Source organism: Aricia agestis, chromosome 9 (assembly GCF_905147365.1).
Source record: "Aricia agestis chromosome 9, ilAriAges1.1, whole genome shotgun sequence".
Lineage (NCBI taxonomy): Eukaryota > Metazoa > Arthropoda > Insecta > Lepidoptera > Lycaenidae > Aricia > Aricia agestis.
The window spans coordinates 5,505,589-5,524,784 of NC_056414.1; the positions used below are offsets into that span (position 1 = coordinate 5,505,589).

At 33.6% G+C, this 19,196-nt stretch overlaps 1 protein-coding gene across 1 annotated transcript in view; it reads right to left on the reverse strand.

Annotated features, from left to right (window-relative positions):
• The window catches only part of LOC121730389 (protein windpipe), a 39,787-nt gene that overhangs the window by 3,745 nt on the left and 16,846 nt on the right, over positions 1–19,196 (reverse strand). The window contains exon 2 of the mRNA XM_042119412.1: positions 14,863–14,906. The gene's annotated coding sequence lies outside the window, so the exon portion shown is untranslated. The remainder of the gene's footprint in view (positions 1–14,862; positions 14,907–19,196) is intronic.

A 19,196-nucleotide genomic window follows, 5' to 3' on the forward strand; every position in this document is an offset into this window, starting at 1 on the left:
AGGGGACCCATTACGACTGTTGCGCAATACCACGTGTTATTTCTATCTATGTTCCTTATATGAGCATCCGATACAACAGCTATAACGCCTTTTATGGGGCTTTTCAAGCCCAGGGTGCTTCCTCCGCTAGAAGGGACACATTTAGAGATGCTTTCTTTCAGCAGAAGCGTATTGTTGACAACAGCTGCTATTATTCTGGGAGAACAATCTAAGCCTTAGATTAGACGTCCATTGCCTTAGATTCTAAGGCAATGGACGTCTTTTTTCCTTTTATAAGCCTGCTACCATCACTAAAACCTCTCTTAATGCAAACATCAGCAAAAGGAAGAAAAAGTTTTGACTTAAAATATAAGAAACAATTAAGACAAAACATAATATATCATGCTACAAGGATTTATTAAGTCACTTTTTAACATTTTATATTAGTACCGAAAATCTGCAGAATTACTTTGACCTAGTTAAATGCTAACTGGAATCATCAACTGTATGCTAAATGTTAACATATTATGTACTTACATTAATTTTTACAACTTGCCTGTTCAGGCTTTATTTTTATCCTCAGCTTCTACGCTATAATTAAAGGCCGGTATTTAGAGTTTTCGTGCAACATAATAATATATCTCTCAACATCTAACAACCGTCACACATTAGTATCAGGTATGGCTTAAAGATAATATCATCTCCTAATCCTTGTAATTTTCCGTGTTTTTATCCAGTAACTTGTTATACCTATCTTACGCATCATTTTTTATATTATACCTATCTTATACCTTTTATTGTTATACCTATCTTACGCATCAATTCATAATAGCAGGTTTATTAATCTTTATGTAACAGGTGATTGCTAGATAATTAAAACGTCAATTTCCTAATGGCAAATGGTTAAGTAAAAGTGTTAAAATTTCACTGGCTAGACTAACACCAGGGAAAGTGCCAATTTCATTTTAGTCTTCAGTTAGACGTTATGTATCACCAAATAATTAACTTGGCACTTCTCTATTAAAGAGAAATTTAATATAGACTAGATGTATCATACCTTATAGTAAATAAAAGATACCTAGACATAGAATGAATTAAAAGAACTGAATTTATCTAAGAAGAGAAGAAGAGTAAAGTCGATAGACCCTTAAGGCTCCCATACAAAACTGCGAATTCGTGCGAATTTGTATCGCAATGCCATTTATATATTATGAGTTTTGTCGCAGATATTTGAGATGCGATACGAATTTGCAGTTACGTGGCCCTTACTATTTTCGGATCCTAAAAATACCCTTTCTAAAACTGCTAGTCCAAGGTTCTTTCCTGCCGAAGGATATAACTCTTCCTGGACAACTAAAATGTATGTGACACTCGTGTATTGATGAGCGGTAGCTAATCGGGCTGGATGTAGTATATTTAGTGGAGGCAATTCAGACATCAAGTGGATGTGTATTAGAGTCTTCCGCCTTCGTTAAATTTCCAACGGCCTTCGTACGATTTTAGTTACCGATTCATCCGGTTCAAGTTAATTTTACTTAAACCTGATCGTCAAAATATGATGTATGACAATCCTTAACTATTAATTTAACCAGACTCAATACGGAGGTATCTTTCCGTCAGTAAGTTAAAAAGTCCTAAACATTTATAGATACACATTAAAATATTCGATAAAAATTAAATTGTTATCCCTACCGGCCTTGCGGTACCTACTTACTACTAATTATTTTTAGTTCTAAGTTTGGTAGATAGATGGCGTTAAGTGGATTGTTATCGCGCTACACACAACCTATCAGTAATTGTACCTTATATCAATATAGCCGTAAAAAGCTTGTTTTTGATTTGAGTTCTCGCACCAAGAAACTATATATAAGAAACTATTATAATTGTTTTTGAAAGGACCTAATAAATGCTTTAACGCCCAAAACCTGGCAGCGAGCCACACATTTTAAGTGGTTTTAATGTGTGACGAATTTGACAATAAAATCAGCTGTAATCTGGCGTCGCCACTTCTGAATTAAAATACTTTTTAAGTTTAATCCCATTTCTCTCCCTCAAAAACAACATGGTTAGTTCGTACTCAGTCCATAAGGTCGTCCAAAATGCCGAAGCACTGTTTACCTACAAAGCTACATGAAAGTGTGTGCTTATAGCTCAATAGTTTTCGAATGTAACAAAAATATCTATCTTACTTTACAGAACCTAGATACACATTCATTTCATAGTGTTAGGGTCGAATCACACCGGAATGGCTGCGAAGCCCTTAGGGTGCCGTAACCAAGAGGCAAAAACGGAACCCTTACAGTTGTTTTTTTCATTAATTACATAGTTTTACATATAAGTGAGGCATTAGTCTAATTATGGTGGTATTTAATGAAAAAACTGTTATTTTAACTATTTGGTAATTAAAACCTTTTGGTAATTAAGCGTTTGGATTTGGTAATTAAAACAAGAAAACATATGAGCACAAAACTATATTCAGAATGGCAGATACAAAAGAGAAAGGACAAAGGCAATGACAAAAATGACAATGACGTTGACAGATCAAATATGACAATTGAGACATTTATCTATGGCACCATGTTGCAATTAAAATAACTAATTTAACAGTCTTTAGCAATCGTTTTTTCATACATCTATTATTTCCATAAAAAATTGCCAAGAACTTTAGGAAAATTTGTTTTTCCTGTACCTAATGTATTTTGAACGTAACAACACATGTGGTTTCTGTTGTTTAGGAGCTTAATAAATTTCGTAATCTTTACACGTTTTGGTGCTTATAGTTTTTTGGTGTTTACACATTTTGGTGTTTATAGTTTATACGTCGGGTATTTCAGGAATAAAGAATTATATTTTTAGTATAGTGTATGTACCTACGTCAATTTACATAGAAGCGTTATCATAATATTTTGTAACGTACATAACTTTTTTGTTAACATAATATTATATTTGATGTAGTAGTTATTAGCACATAATATTACTGAAATATTCATAAGTAATTTTTATATTCTCTTATGAAGATTCAAATCACCCATTTGAGCTTATAAGAATCTCTTTCTTTTAAAAGAATAAGATTTCGTAAGTCGTGATATTTGAAAAGGAAGTCGTTATGCGAATTAACATAAAATAATAATTATTTATAATATAAATCATTTGTAACTAAATCATAATTAATTGAATTTTAGACATTAATTTCATTAAATTCATAGAATTCGTTTGACTAAGATTTTAATCGAAACTGTGGTAGAGCAATTTTAACTTGTGTTGAAAGGGAACCGTGCATTTTTCTACAAAGAAAACTACCCTTTCCCTCAGGAAATATAATCGGAGTATTTATATGACATGTTTAAGTATATATACTTATACTAAGTTCCATAAATCATCGATTTAATATGTAAGTTAGTATGTATTTAGATACTGATTTGATCAATAAGTAAAAGATAGACAGATAGGTATACATATAGATCAAAACTTGAAACACAGCACTAAAATCAATATTTGCATAGCGAAACTAGTTTTACACACCTCCTGACCCGATAATAATTGACTTGCATATTATTAATACATTATGAATATTATGCAACAACCCGCTTGGCCAGTGGCCTTTGGTCATTTGACCACTGAAATCTTATGAAATGGCGTGAGTCACTTGGGCCGATGCAACGGATATGCAAACTAGATGACCGTGACTTCAAAACGCTTACAACACCCTCTTTCTCACAGTCGGGTAACGTGTTACAAGAAACTTCTTAAAATATTTTGTTAAAAAATTTGTTTACAGTCAATATTCGCCATCATAGAAATTCATAGGCAGATGGCGGAATTTCACTATTTGGCCGGCTTATGTCAAGGGCACCTCGAAGAACATCAACTTAACACTGACAGAATATGAGAACTTTTCACGTGAGAACTTTTCGACGATCGTGCATCGGGGAGCTGAACAGATAATGTAGATCTGCCATGTGCTTATGAATATTGATCAAGCTATGTCCACACTATGCGCTTTCGTCTTCAATTTTCGTCATCTTCTTTCATTCAACTTTCGTTTTGGCGCATTCAATAACTGAATGCGTCAACGAACGCAACGCCAACATTGTAATGTTGGCGTTGCGTTCGTTGTTTTTTTGATACGGTCAGGAGAGCATGCGTCGCGGGCATGCCTCACGTTCGCTGTTGACTGCGCTATAACAGAAAAAGGCACAGTGTGGACAAAGCTAATGGTGGTATTCCATATTTTATAAAAAATGCCTTTATGAATAAACTACAAACTTGCAAGAATGTCTTTATCTTTCAAAAACTCGGGGACACGCAAATCTGTCACACATTTGCAGTCAGCAATGGGCTGACCAATAGAAAATATGACAAAGATCCAACCTTCAGGAGAAACCCAAGCCTGGGCTTGATGATGATAAAGAGAAAACAGTAGGCGTACGCTCTATTTGACATGTAACTATAGCTCGGGCACTGGACTGCGAACCTGGGAACCAGATCGGCGCACGCACATTCCTAATTTAGGGCCTAGTCCTTAACCGGTTGGCGTAGATGTTCTAGGAATTGTGCCTTGGAATAGCATCATAATAAAGGCTGATACTAGTATACACTATACATGATGCAAAAGTTTGTTTAAATTGTGCTGTTCGTCTTTAGATACTAATAAACACTCTTTGCTTACAAGTTTCGCTCGACTCTACATACACCCGGTTTTTGAGGCTTTTGACAGTGTTGTTGATTGGTTAATATTTTGACGTTAACCAATCAAAATCGCTAATGACTAGATAACTCCAGTAAAAAGCCTCGGAAACCGGTCTTAAAACAGTCGAATTACCTACCATCCAAACTCTTGTAATAACATGATGAATCTTCCAATAAATCATTATAATGTCTAAATTATTGGCCTGCAGTCTACCGTTATCACTTCAGTTATTACACTCGAAATCAATCTATCGACCATAAATTCTTACAATATTATAATGTTATAGATTATAGCATATTATCTCAATTGAATAATATTATTATAGATAGTATTATATTGTAATTTAAGTTTATAGACATCCGGTCATTTGAATGAGCAGACAACGTAGAAAATGAAAAACCTATTTACCTATTTGCACGTTCTTTATAATTACATATAGTATTTCGTATAATTTGTTAATTATTATTGAAAAAGTAAGGAGTAACAGACGTACATTTGCATTTACGATATTAGATAGTATGAATCTACAACTGGTGCCTGGTACCGCTCATGACACCAAACGGAAAAAACAATGCATTGGTTTTCTTTCAGCGGTATTCACAGAATTCGATGCAGTTTCGTGTTTACAAATACATAGTCACTACAAATTGCAATACATAATTTCTTTGAATAAAACCTACTTTAAATACTAAATAATACCGTTAAGAAAACATTAAAATATATATTTACTAATTAATGCCCGCAAATTCCGTTGTACGGAAATATGTTTATTGCGCGCGAATTGTAATTTTTTTCGGGATAAAACTATCCTTTAAGATGTCCTTTACTCAAAGTATCTCTATACTAAATTTTATCTACATAGTAATAAAATATAATATTATGTTACGAACTATAATTATAATATGACGCTTATTATTCTTGTTCAGACACAAGTATAATAATTTTTGGTTCACGGTCGGGTCACAAGATTAGCGTAAGCGACTAAAGAACATGATTTAAACTTAGTAATAGTTTAACTTCAGTTATCTTATATCTTTAAACAAGCAACTCTTGAATATATCATTGGAATCTCGGAATCGGCTCCACCAATTTTCATGAAATTTAGTATATTAGTTTCTGGGGCGATAAATCGATCTAGCTAGGAATCATTTTTAGAAAATGTCATTTAATTCGTGTTTTATCGAATACTGAGCAAAGCTCGGTGAAAGAGCTAGTTACTCATTAAAAACCTAAGTTTATAATTCTAAGCGCCTGTTTCACCACTTTCTGATAAAGTGGCGAAAGACACAACTTTTTTGACAGATTGTCCATACTTCATCTGTCAAGTTAAGTTGTGAATAGACTATTCAGCACTTATCAGGAAGTGATGAAACAGGCCCTAAGCAAAGTATAGGAACTGCACTGAAATGTTGTTGGCCGCAACCCCGATGCGCCGAAATTTGTTAATCGCGCGGGATCCGCACATTTTGTTGCGATGAAAAGAACCCTATGTCCTTTGACCTTTCCCAGGCCTTAAAGTATCTCCCATCGGTTCAGCGGTTTAACCGTGAAGGGGTGACAGACAGACACACTTTCGCAATTTATAATATTAGTATGGTTTACCACAGTAATAGTACAAAAACTAAGCGATTAAAAATTCGAAAACATATTAAATAAATAAATAATAATGATAAAAATTTATTTTTCACACAACTTAACATAGTAGGTATTTAACATATTAAATTGGAGTGTGAACTGGAGCCTAAGCTAGGATACCCTGTGTTTGAAGTCTCCAAATTAATAATATTCATATAGATGAACGTTTTAAATTTCGAAACAAGACGTAAAACTTGACGTAAGAGCACCGTCATCACTATAATCAAGGACATCAGTAAATCACAGACCAAAAAACTCACAGCACTAGCACTATCATTTGGCTAATGGTCCACAAACAGGTTTTACAGAAGGATAAGAATCTTTTGCCATAGATTAAAAAGTATTAAATCATTCAATGTAAAATTAAGGAAGCAGAGGGCGCCACTAGCACATACAATAAATACTCCGATCAAAAGTTGCACACGTCATATTATCAGAAAATTTACAGAAATGTTGTCAAACGTCGAAAAAAACTTTGTACTAGCGCGAGCGTAGACGTAGTTGTAGCGTAAACTACAATAATTTTTTTTCTTACGTTTTTCTAATGTCTACTTTAACTATACTGTCGAAGACGTTTTTTGAAGTGTCACCCACTTGTCGCCATGCTTCGGCACGAATGGGCCGGCTCGACCGGAGAAATACCACCGGCTCACAGAAAACCGGCGTGAAACAGCGCTTGCGCTGTGTTTCGCCGAGTGAGTGAGTTTACCGGAGGCCCAATCCCTTACTCATTTCCCTTCCCTACCCTCCTCTATTTCCTTCTCTACCCTCCCCTATTACCCTATTACCTCTTAAAAGGCCGGCAACGCATCTGCAGCTCTTCTGATGCTGCGAGTGTCCATGGGCGATGGAAGTTGTTTTCCATCAGGTGACCCGTTTGCTCGTTTGCCCCATTATTTCATTAAAAAAAAGACATGATGTTGATTAACTGTACCGAATATTAAGCGGTTTACCTCATTATCCGGCTTATTTTTGTTAAAATGACATTCTAGAAGGTAACCCGTTGCATTGAAAGTGAAATTGTTTGTCAGGGTCGGGATAATTGTCTCTGGCGGTCGGCCAACACCCGGACATTGTTTATACGACACTTGCATATTTCGTCTTATTTTAAGAAATTGATACGTGGTGTGTGAATACGTTTTTTTACAGTTTTTTTTTACACAAACAAAAAAGACAAAGGTACGGTCCATCTAATAGATCGCGACGGTGTTTATTAAAAAACTTAATTCAATATATAGAGGTAATATTATGTAGTAATGTTTAAGTAAAACCTCACCAGCCTCACGTGGTCTACGTTGAGTAAAGTCAATAAATCCGCTGATATCTTACCCAAGTATTATTGTTATTATAACTTCGAGGTCATTCCTGTCATATCCAATATCTATATTCCCTACTTATTATTACAAATGCGAAAGTGTGTCTGTCTGTCTGTCTGTTACCTCTTCACGCCCAAACCGCTGAACCGATTAGGTTGAAATTTGGTATGGATATACATACTTCCCGGGAAAGGACATATTTTTATCCCGGAAAATGAACGGCTTCTGCCCGATAAACGAATTTTGGCGCAACGGAGTTGCGGGCGTCATCTAGTTATTAATAAAAGTCCATAAAAATATCATTAAACACGGAACTAATAAGACCGAATTGTATCTAATAGCTCCTGAAATAGTTGTTCATTCACACAATGACACAGAATACTAGTGACAGAGATATTAGTAGGCTAGTGGGCAGACCGCCAGAAACTAACAGGTGGAGTTTCAGACGCTGTCTGCAACGACCATATTAATATTTTTGACATTTCAGTTGAACTTGATTTTCAAAATAATCATGGATGGTCTATCATTAATAGATGGTCGCTGTTAAGCATTAGTGTCCTAACCCTCATTTTTTTTGTTGTTAAATTTTGAATGCAGTCTTGTTCTAAAATATAAATCATCTAAAGAACTTATCTGCATTCATAATACGTATTTTTTTGGGTTAGTATACTAAAAAATAGGTATTTACTCACATGTTTGTATAGAATATTATACGTCTTATAGTATTTAATGAATGTATGAATATAATTATGAGATATGAGAGAACGATGTATACTACTTATATTATACTGATATCAATTTGCAACATACACTGCTTTTTTACTGTTACAATAAAATTATGGTTTTGTATATTTAGTTAACTAAAATACTGTAGCAGATCAGACCAGCTCACAACGAACAATCCTACATCGCGCTTTCGAAGTTTCTGAGATACCACAATACTTTATTAAACGTCCCAAATATTTTTGTTTCAATATAAAATTGAATCGCCATGAGTAAGAAAATATAATAAGAAAGTGTTGAATCGAGCGCAACACTATTATGTGGGAATGTTCTGTAGTCGCTTAAAATAATCTAGGGACGTTTGCATAAATCGTATAAATAAAATAAACACGTACAGTCAACAGCCAAAAACTCTTATTTATAATCACAGGCCCGTTTGAGTTACTCCAATCCAGAGTTTTTTTTTTTTGCAAAATTGCATGCCAATGCATTCCAGTGCATGTTTACATTATCCCAATAGTAATTCAGCTCTGGTTTGGATCACTGGATTGGAATAATGTAAAGAAGTATTTATCTTAATTATTAAATTTATAAAAATTAAAAACATTACATTTAACAATGTTTTTTATTTACCTACAAACGATTCAAAAGTATGCAAATATTTTTCATTAATAAAATAGCTCAGGTAACGGGCATGCCAAAAATGTATTAAAAGTTTAAAACTTTTTAAAAATTGTAAGTACTGCAGCAGTAATCCTCATTATTACATAATTATGACGATTAAAAAATCAAAAGTGTATAGATACTTTAATAATTAAATAAATATTATTTTAATTTTTTTTTCTGCTTATTCTGCAGATCGTACTCTGAAGGTTAGCATATTGGATTAACTGTAATTGAATTTGAAGACCGTAGGTCAGGTACGTTCCGATTCATGTAATAACTGTTACGATTTTGATAAAATAACAATATTTTATTACGAACTTAATCTAATCTAATTTTTAATAAAAATATTGCAGTTCAACTTGTAATAATAGTGGCTGTTTACATTTTAGCCGCCATAGTTTTTATGTATAAACGAGCTTTTGCCTGCGGCTTCGCTCGCGTTAAGAAGTTCATCCCCTATTTTAACTACTTGTAGGTGGAATTGATCAAAATCCTTTCTTAGTGGATGCCTACGTCATAATGCCAAATTTCAGCCCAATCGGTCCAGTGGTTTGGGCTGTGCGTTGATAGATCACCATGTCAGTCAGTCACCTTTAAGTTTTATATATATAGATAAAAAATATTGACAGTTGATTTTTACTTTAAATAATGTTTCTGTTATCCATTAAATACTAAATTCAAGTGTCTAAAAGGACATACCTAATATTATTACTGCAATGTTTTCACACTTGAGGCAGCACCAGCAATAGACAGTAAACAAAAAATTTAGTTCGACTTTTGAAAATATTTTGATTTCTGATATGACGTGTGCAACATGTAGGATTTCTGTATGTGCTAGTAACGCCCTCTGCTCCGACCTTTCCGTAATATTCCCTTTTATTAAGGGTGGGTTGCACCAACTTACTTTAACTATAACTGTAACTTTAACTATAACTTTAACTATAATGCAAAATGTCAAATCTTTGGTTAAAGTAAAAAATGGACGCCATATTTAACCATAACCATAGAGCTCGACAAGGCTTTAAATGCACGTGGCGAAAAAAGTAAAAAACGCCATTTTTGGCAGTTCTTTACCAGCGACGCCCCCGCCCACGTTCATTTAAAGCCTTGTCGGACCAGCAACGTCTTCTGTCAAAGTTAAGGTTGAAGTTAAACTAGCCTTAACTGTAACCATAATTACTTTGATCATAATTCATAACTTTAACTTTAACCACGCCTCTGGTGCAACCCACCCTAAGAGCTAACAAGCACAGTGACTACGGGTGACTATAGTAGACAGCTGTCCGACTTTAACAATCACTTTGATTTTAAAATACAGTTCATTATCTGCTACTAGCACCTTATCAACATAACTTGAACAAACGACCTTTCCTCGATAACTCACATATTAATAGTTTTATCAAACATATTTGATAGCGTTACTCAATATGGATTAATTTTGTACTAATGTAGCTCTCACAGTCTGTGAATTATATTTTGTTCTCATCCGTTTAACACGTAAGCAAAGTTATCATAGTTATTATAAAAAATATTATACACCAATAGTGTTCGTTCGTGCTAGTACGATTAATACGATAACATTTCTTTAAATTATCAATTAGATTATTAATGATATGATGAATTCTGATTTCTTACATAATATTTATCACGTTTTATTAGTTTAAATAACTTTAAAATTTCTCCCTGATTACCGTTGTTTTTCGACTGGATTGTCTATGTTTTAAAATAATTATTATATAAGTACTTACAATAAATGGTCCAAACGAGAAAGTTACGAACGTTATACTATTTTTAAAAAGTGGACCAAATAAATGCACCTTGCCTTTCATACGATATACAGTCTATTCAGACAATTCAGACTACATTATATCATTTAAGAGGTGTAACTCAAGGTGCAATATTGGATCTACTTTCTTTAATGTGTATAAAGTCAACATCTCTGTAGAATTACGGAGATGTTTATTGGTTAATCAGTTGACGTAAGTCAATCAAAAGTGCTAGTGAATATCTAAAATCTGTCAATAAACTAAAAGCGTAAAGGTAGCGATTGCACTGGGACGTAATTCAAGACTGAAGATCTCTCGTTCTATATAAAACCTTCCGTATCTACTTATTAAAGTACCTAATTATAATTAGGTACCTTAGTTATTAAAGTATTATTATCTAAAATAATAGACGTCAGCGTTGTTTAAAAATACAACGTCATTAATAAAGGAGATTGTATTTTAAGTCAATATATAAACTAACGCCTAAACATCCACCAATTATCAACACTGTTGAACAGATAAACTTCTGTCAAAAAAGCTAGAAACCGTTCTAAAGTCTAAAGTATATAGCCTACTTACGAAGCGGTTCAAGTATCCATTCATATAATATTGTATGATATACGAATAGATACTTAAATAATCGTTAATCGTATTTTGTGTGATAGTCTTTGACCGTGATCCCCTTGAGTGGCAACACACAAAATGATACATTTACATTAAAACCAGTTCATTCTATAAATTATTAGGTTAGCTAATGTGTCATGTAGGGGTAAATGATTTTCCTCATAAGAACGGTCCTCATGATGAGAATAAGATAATTTGGACCTACATTTGGACAGATAAAAATGAAAATAACGAATTGCTAAAATTAAACATCCTAAGGCCAGGTTCACACGGCACAATCCTGCACGTTTCCTGCACGTTTTTTTGCAGTGTACGTCGTAACGAATAAATAGTGGCGCATACAATGTACATAATATGGAACCATTCACACATCGATTGTACTGCAAGAAATCGTGTACCAACAATTCCACTACAAGTCATCGCCAAACGAATACCAAAAGACGTGCAGGACAACGCCGTGTGAACCTGGCCTAAGCCCTCAGTTATAGTTATATTTTTTGAGAATAAAAATATGTGTTTACTGATATATTAAGTATGTATTACAAAATGTAACAAACATTATATGACAACGACAAAACTGTCCAAACGAACAAATTCCCACAAAATTATTCACCTACAACCTTAAAAAGGCCCATGACGCCATTTTAACTAAAATCGATAAGCTATTTTACATGTCCAAGTATACAGAGACAATAATATGTCTGTATGTACGTGTTTTTCAACGAAATCTACGTCATACTGCCTTGACACTTGCTGCAAAAATTAATCATTTTAAGGATAATAATCAAGTATCGAAATAAAGTACCATTGCAGATTTTTTTACATTTTCCCAATAGTTAAGATTGTATCAGCCTTTCCCAAAGTGGGCGATAACGCCCCCTTGTGGGTGCTGAAAGTCTAAAGGCCCCCCCTTTGTGGGACCCAGAAAAAATGGAGGCGTTGTGTAGAGGCGTGGGGGGTGATTCATTTAATATAGATGCATTTTAAATTGAAACAAAGGGGGCGCTAAAACATAATTTGTTCTCGAAGTGGGCAGTAGACAAAGTAAGTTTGGGAACCCCTGTCTTAGATTACAGTTTAAAACATTATAATTTTTGAGATAACAAAAATTAATACTTATTAAAAATAGTTTAAGTCTAATTTTCTGCAGCTAAATAAACGATTCCTGCACGATAAATAAATTGAAACGCAACGAAATTGCAAGCAACATCTTTTTCCAAGTAAAATTATATTTCGCGATGTTATAAGTTAATCCAATTTATCACGATATCATCCAAATATCCATGCAAAAATCGTTTACCTGATAACTAGATGATAAATTTAATCTTTTTGACGTCATTCTAACGACCATCCTGTTTCATTGCCGAAGTGACGTCAGGTTTTTTTCTGGTAAGTGTTGTGCAGGCGAAGACGTAAAAACCAAGGTTCAGACAATCGACAGGCTATATAAACAGGCGATGGAAAATTATGACTTAACGTCAATTCAAAAATTGATACGAAACAAATGTCGAAAGAATAATATGAGCACAATAGACTATTACTTATTACATAATATTTGATGAGTATATTATGTAATCTTTTATTCTTTTAATCAGTTTATAGTTAGGGAGGGGAAGAGGGGATTTCGGGACAAGCTCGAGCGAGTCAGATTAAGCTTATATAGGCTTCCGACATATTGTGTCTAGTTATCATGGTATAGAAATCAGATTTCTCACATGGTGGGTTATTTTTTTTAAATATTGAAATGTCGTCGGATCTGTCAGATTAAGATAGGGGATATTTGGTATACCCCAAAGAAGCTTCCATATATAAAACACTGACGATTCAAAGGTTAAGTAAGCCTGTAGGGACATTTTAAAATATAAAAAAATAAAGCTTCATATTTTCCTAACTAAGCTTCGCAAATATTTTATTTTGCACTAAACTAAATGATTTAGTCCTTGTTGTCTAAAATGTTTATAATTAACTTAAATAAGCAATTTTCTGGATATATTTTCTTTTTCAAAACTTTAAAATGGCTGCAGTTTCTGAACACACCGCTAAAATAAAAAACGCTCTTATTTTTTTTAACAGTTTTACCTAATGTAAAAACCCTACTAGGTCTCCATGACGCTCGAGTGACTGCGCACCTTCCCCTCCCCTACTATAATTAGCAACTATAGCCAGGGTGTTGATCACATGAATGAAATACAAATATGACTTCACTAATAGAGGACAGAGTTTTCTTGTGTGTGTTGTGACTCAACTAACATGAGAAAACCCCAAAGGGCCTTAAACCCAGTTTATCTACACATAGATGTTAAAAAAGCTACACACAATAAGTTCAATTAGTGTAAAGGATCTCTTTATCTGATACGTTAGAAAAGTCCACTTTTTTTTTGCCCACGGCTTCGCTCGCGTTAACAAGTATTATTATATACAAACTTTCATCCCCTATTTGAACCCCTCGGGGTTGGAATTTATCAAAATCCTTTCTTAGCGGATGCCTACGTCATAACATCTACCTGCATGCCAAATTTCAACCCGATCCATCCAGTGGTTTGAGCCAGAAACATTGAAAAACGTCGAAGAAAACTTTTTGTTTACTGCCTTCACTGCTGTCTCTAGCTTGAAAACATTGCAATAATATTATATCCTACTGTAAAATTATTTTATTAACAAGGCACTCAATAAAAACAAAGATGGACTTATAGTTGTCCAAGGAGCAAGGACTCGTAATGAAAGTTCCAAACAAGTGGTGAGCCTTTCAATCGAACAATAATTGATCGTTGTTTGTGCAATTCGTTCTAATTAAACGCAATTGACTTATCCCTTTGTAGTTTGTACTCGATGATAAATGGATTTAAAAAAAAAAAAATTAAACAACAAAAATATTATATTTTACATGATATGTATTTTGGTATCTTCATTAAATTAAATCTGCTCTTCAAACACGTAGAGCAATTTTTTAAAGCTATTAAATAATTTAAAATTAAAATTCTGAGTTAACTTCTCTAGAAAATGTTTTACTTTACTTTTAAGTGCTTGCTTTAAACAAAACTATCAAAAAATAAGAACATTAAACATTTTCCGCAAAATGATCTCAATTTTGGCAAAAAAAAGCCATTATGTAGCAAGTAAGCTAGGTACTTAAATATAGTTATTAATTTACTATTTAGGTTGTATATTATATTTTATCACAAAATAAAAACATTATTTTGGATAAAATTCATCTTCTTCTTCTTATATATAAAAATGGATTTTCAAATGTGTTAGTCGCGCTAAAACTCGAAAACGGCTGAACGGATTGGGTTGATTTTAGTCTTAAAATTTTCTTAGAAGTCCAGGGAAGGTTTTAAAGTGACACGAAGTTCACCGAGACAGCTAGTATATTTATAAATATATAGTTATTATGATCTTTATCTTATTTTTATTGTCTGTGGTGTAATGCTAAATAAATTAAAAGTGTTAATTATTATCTTACCTTTATTACTTCAAATATATTGAGGCATCCCACTTCTTGCACTTCTGAAACAAGAGAATACAAGTTGTGACATTGGCTACGATATTCTAATTACGTATGTATAAACAAACTTTTCATATTTTAACCTGCATGAAACACCTGACTTGTAAGTTATGAAGTGCCTGAATCGAATACTATTGCTTAAAATTAAGCAATAGTATTCGATTATAGTCAATGTACTTTTGTAGAAAAATAAACTGGTTGGCTTGTTTTATTGGCGGATTCCGAAAACGGCCTAAATATTAGTCACTTGCTAGTTGCTAACAACTTCAAAGTTAACGCAAATACTGAATATGTGAATGCTTGCTTCGGAGATATGGCCGCTGTAGCCGACGTTTCTGAAGCATCCACATATCAAGTTTATTGATACTCGGAACAACAGCTGATCGGCCCTGGGCGTAGCCTTGCAAGTTGCAGCTGCGAACTCAATAATGGCGGCATAAAAAGCGAATCATCCGACAAACAGATGTATTATTACCCAGGTAACAGGATTCCGGACCCTTAGGGAACAAATCAAATTCCTCTTCAGTCTGATCAAATTGTACTCTGTAAAGCTTATTGGCAGGTAATATAAGGTATTACACGCATCAATATTATCATGATTCTAGTACCACGCGATTCACAAGTGTACTGTGATACTGCGATTCGGCTAATTACACCATCAATATTATCAATTTATCACGGAATCGTGGTAATATTTATGCGTGTAATACTTGCCATAGACGTAAGACTAGCGTAAGACGCATGATATCTTTTGACTCATTTATAATCCCAAAAACTATTTCGCTAAGATTATGGCAGAATTAATTATATGTAAGTATTTGATTGTAGTAATGCAAATGATTATCATACTACGGAAAATTATTCAAATAATTGACACAATTAGTGAGGATACAGAAAATAATACACTTTCAAAGATTATGGGAATACAAAAAATACTTTTTATGTGTGAAAAACCATTTATCGGTTATAGTAAAGTAGTGTACTCTGAAAACACAATATGTTATTGTTTTCATTAGTTATTGATTATATTAATTAACAGTGCAGTTCGTAGGTCAATGATAAGGTAATCAATAAACAGAATTGGAAACATTGTAAAAACCACCGCCAAATTTTACAACGTAGTGAAGCAGGAAAAAGTTCAGTCCTGTTAAAGCTCCCTGAGGCACTCCTTCTGGTTCATACGCCCATTTCACGAAAACGATGCAATATATATTTAAACCGTACTTTTAATCGTGGTTGGATCTAAGAACATTATTATATACATGGGGGGGTTTTAGTCGGTAAACCTCTGCGGAGGGAGTCCGACATACCCCTGCCCCTTCCCCCGAGGGGGATGCGTAATGCATTTCCCCTCCTTAAAAAAATGTAAAAAAAAATTAAAAAAAGGCAGGCAGATCTGGTTTACATTACGACCAAAATGAAATAAAACAGAGTTAACCTAACCACCTAACCCTTTCAATGCAACCGTAGGGCGATATGTGTAGTATCTTGTAAGTCACTACTATCTATTTGGAGCGCTGACTTCATGTAGTTCTCAGTCGTACTAGTAGTAACAATGCCGTCTACATAACATTACCTCATTACATACAGATAATGCAAACTTCCTTCAAGATAACGGTCGCATGAAATTAAAACACGTCAGTTTGTATACTAGGTCAATGCAAAAAGATATAAGATATATTTCGCAATTTTCCAAGATTGAAAAATTATAAGTGCCGTTAAATATGTGTCCTGTTGTATAAACATGTTATTTTGAATGGTTTAATCAGCCGCCAAAACTTGTTACGCCATCTTTGGAATTTGGCTACTTTGGTGTTTTTTGTTCCGAAATTAAACAACTAGTTAATAAACACAATATTATAATATATTTAGTTATCAAACAAGAAATACTCGTTTCTCACAATAGCTATAGTATAAAAAGATTGAACCACGAATTGACTATCAGCTGTATCTCTATCTTATCAATCTTTTATCTAATTCGTAGTATTTAATTCAAATTAGTTAATTTCGTCACTGATTGCATTGAGTAATGAGGAAAACAATTACTGCTGAAGAAAACCTTCGTCTACCATATCAAGAAGTTTGAGCAAAATTACCTTAACAGTGACATTGCTTTACTTTTTTTCCAAATAAAAAATATAATACATTAATTGTGTCAATGTCAGTCAATGTGCGCTGCTGGTAAAGGAGAACTGTCAAAAATGACGTTTTTGTATGATAGAAGCGTTAGTTCCTTTTCTCGCCACGTTCATAAACAGCCTTGTCGAACTCTATAAGTTTTGAATAGTTATACAGTGTTTTGTTCCTGTCACACAAATGACATTTTTAATTGGATTGAAGAAGACAAAATACTGTATAACTATTCAAAGCTTATACAGCGTTTATTAGTAAGGGGGAATATGTATAAAGTCAATCCATGTCCATTATCCATACTGATATTATAAATTACCCCCTCTTTTGTCCCCTTAGAGGGGTGGGGGGAAAAATTTGTACACCAGATGTTAAGTTGGAAAAAGACAAATATATCTGCGAAAACCGCATTTAAATCGGATCAGTAGTTTTCGTGTGATGCTGGAACAAACATACAGACACAAAAAAAACTAACCACATTTTTTGCTTCTATAACGATGTAGTGACGGCCTCCGCTTATTATTTTTTTAATATCTTTCATGCACAGAATTTTCATTTCTACAGTTTATTATAATATGTACCTGTAGATGCGAAAGTATGGAGAGGTAACAGACATACAGCTGTGTAGCAGAGTCTTCAAGTTTAAGCCGCTGGAACGATTTTTATGAAATTTGGTATAGAGATATTTCAAGGCCCGGGATAGGACATAATATACCATACTTTTTATCCCAGAAAAATGTACGGTTGCTGGCTGCTGCACGATAAACGAATTTGCGGGCATCAATAGTTAACAACTATAAAAGCAGCTTAATTTTTATTTGTCGCATTTTACATACCAACATCAATTAACCACCAATTTTAATTTGGCATCACCTTGTCGATTTTGCCACTGCGAGTCCGATCCAAAGAATACCTTCACTCGAACATAATACGCGTAAGACTACACTGAAATTGATATAAAGTGTAATAAAATACGATTTATGTATAACAAGTGAGCAGTTAAAGTAACGGCACTAAACCGCTGCGAATACCGTACAGGGTATTAACCAAAAATGGCAAAATGGCGCATGCCAATTTAGATTTGCTATTTTAAATTGATTTTCATAAGTTTGTGGTCACAGTAGATGGTTTTGTAACATGTCTTCTTGTTGTTTAGGTTGGTTGTTAAGATAATACGGGTTGGTTATGTATGTTGTCTTGGTATTTGAGTTATACAAAAGTAATTAAATTTTTAGTGTAACTTAAACGAGCCCAACTAATTTTTTTGTAATGCAGAAACGTCATGATATCTTATATAAATATAAAATTCTTTTTATATTGATAAGTGCATTTGTTGAATAAATAATAGTAAATTATTACAACTCGAGACTGACGGCGACCATTGTTTGTGCGACGGGATAGCGATGGACGTTGCCATGGTGACATAGTTATTTAGTCACTTCAATAACATAATACGGGTGAAATACTTTATATGGCAAAGAAACGTTTGCCGGGACAGCTAGTAATAAAGTATATAATCGTTATCTCATTTTTTAGAACATTTAAAAACTTGGCAATCTACATTTTTATATTGCCGCATTTAAATGACGAAACCAAAGGAAGTGCTAATAGTTTATTTATTACGAATATGCAATCAGAGGCCATTTTTGTTGCATTAGTCATAAAGCCAAAGTCTAGTGACTTTGACCTATAAAAGATAACTGTATAAGGTCTGATGATTATGTAAAACTGGCCTATTGTTACTCATATTATGTGAGCACTGAGCTGCAGTGAGCACATAATATTATTATATTACTATATTTCCTCCTATCGTAATTATTCGTAGCACTGGCCTATCGGGTTTTTGGCTGACTTATATTTTTTAATTTTTTCTTATCATCATATTATTATTTTAAACATTCTTTTGAATGTAAAAAATAAAAACCTCTTTAATTCTTTCATCGTATAAATTAAGCTAAAATGTTATATTTATTCAAAATAAAATTAAATAAGTTAGTTATATTATTACGAATCACACTCATTTTTAATGCAGGCCTCCTGTGACTCTTGGCGGTGTGCAGCTGAGAAGAGTTAACCGATTAAAAAATCTGGGTCCACCGCTTCTCTGTCAGATACGGAGGACATAGAGAGTTTAAAGCAAATTGTTAGTCATTCTACACGTG